Source organism: Triticum dicoccoides, chromosome 3A (assembly GCF_002162155.2).
Source record: "Triticum dicoccoides isolate Atlit2015 ecotype Zavitan chromosome 3A, WEW_v2.0, whole genome shotgun sequence".
In the NCBI taxonomy this organism is placed as follows: domain Eukaryota; kingdom Viridiplantae; phylum Streptophyta; class Magnoliopsida; order Poales; family Poaceae; genus Triticum; species Triticum dicoccoides.
Window position 1 is genome coordinate 759,280,123 of NC_041384.1, and position 2,098 is coordinate 759,282,220.

The following is a 2,098-nucleotide window of genomic DNA, read 5'->3' on the forward strand; positions in this document are numbered from 1 at the left end:
GATCTGAGGATCGAGGCACAGCTAGCTAGCTGTGTCCGTCTTTCTCTTTACCGTACGTAGGTGCACTGTAGAAAAAGACCCAGTGTCACTGCCATGCACAGTGGTCATCCGATTGGATCTCGGCGAGGGGCAGAAATCAATCACATATCTGACCTCAGGCAGAAATCAAATTACAAACTGACCCGGTCACGAAAAAATTTCACTCTGCTGACCCTTTGGTGTGGCGCCCGACAGCCGGGCGCCGCACCCTACTGTGCAGCGCCCTTCCCTTAGGCGTCGCACATCCTGCCAGCGTGGCAGCCCTGGTCCAGTTGCGGCCCCACACGCACCTGTGCAACGCCTAAGATCTAGGCGCCACACACCTGTAATGTGCAGCGCCTAGCTCTTGGGCGCTGCACAGTCTGTGTTCAACTTGGGCTGGCCCCACCCTCTCTCCCCTCCCACCCCCACCCCACACATCCCCACCCGACCCAAACCCTTAGACTTGCGGCCCTCCTCTCTTCCCCTCTCCCCCCTCTCAAATCCTTCTCAAATCTTGCAAATCCGCCACACACCGTGGATTTCGACGCCAACCCCTCCCTTAAGGTAATCTCCTCCGATCCCCTCGTTTTTATCCATAGGAATTGTCACATTTGCTCAAATCTTGCTAGTTTGGGGAAACCCTAGATTTTGATAGGATTTGGAAATTTGTGTTGACTGATGTTATATTTCTTTGCTAATTTGGGTTGTTTAGGCTTCCATAGTATGCTAGGGTTAGGGTTATGTGTGTTTGATGTTGGTGTTAGGGTTATGTTGGTGTTAGGGTTGTGGTTATTGTTATGTGGGGGTTAGGGTTATTAATTCATATATATGTTAGGGCATATGTGTGCAAATATTTTTCTTAAGTATTTACTTGATATATGTGTGTTTTTGATTATTGTAGGGATGGGGAGAACATGTGTTTATGTTCATCATGTGGATAAAGAGGCCCTTTTGAAAGGCAATGTTGAGACGGACCCGGATGAGCTTGACATGGTGTTTGAGAGTAGTCCTAGCTATGCGGAGCTTTTGAAACAAGTGAGGAAAGATTTGAATTGGATGGACCCAAGTGACGTTGTTGAGTTCGAGGGAAGGCATAATGTTGGTTTAGGAATGCACATCCGTTGGAAGACAATGCGTGTGAACTCCGAGCAACGTTGGGTTGCATACAAGGAGACGGTTGCGGAATCTCTAGACAAGGCTCTTGAGTTATTTGCCTCCAAGAAGGTTGAGTCTACTTTGAATTTAGACTTGAACCGGAACCCCTCCCCATTGGTTGCTAGCACTCCCCCACCCATGAACCAAGATCAAATGAGTGAACCTCAATTCACGCAAGAAGATTGGCCAACATTGAGCCCGACTCCAAACAACCAAAATGAAGGTTTTGAAGAGGAGAATGATGAGTACGAGGAGGATGACAACGAAGTTGACCTCCATGACAACAATGTGGGTGATCTCGACCAATATCATGTGCAAGAGACAATGGACCAATCCATCCCTTTTTCCCGTGCATATGCATCGGACTCGGATGACGATGGTCCTGATGAAGAAGTTGATGAGGAGGGGTTCACACCGAAGGAGGCCGAAGCATTCAAGAAGGTATTCGGGCGGGATCACAAGACACCATTGTTCAAGGATCTTAGTATCGCGGATGAAGCCGTTGTGGATGGTGGAAAATGCATATCTCTTGGAGCTAGGCCAAGTTCTCACCATGATTTGGAAGACGGCAAGAACGGGATATATCCCGGTTGTGAGTTTCAATCCTTCTTGGAATTGAAGATGTGGCTCGACAACTACTCGGTTACACATTATCGTCCACATAAAGTGGCCAACTCGGACGTGAATGTGCGTTACACGGTCAAATGTGAAGTGCCAACATGTCCATGGATTGTGCGTGCAAGGCCATGGAAAGGAGGTCCCACTTGGCGCATAGTGAGTTGTCTACCAACTCACATGTGCCGGCACAAGAATGCGGATGGCAAGCTTGTGTACCAACAACACAGACAACTCACGTTCGAGTTCATTGCTTACAGGCTGTCCAACCAAATATCCACACTTCCAACAATGAGCATCAAGAGTG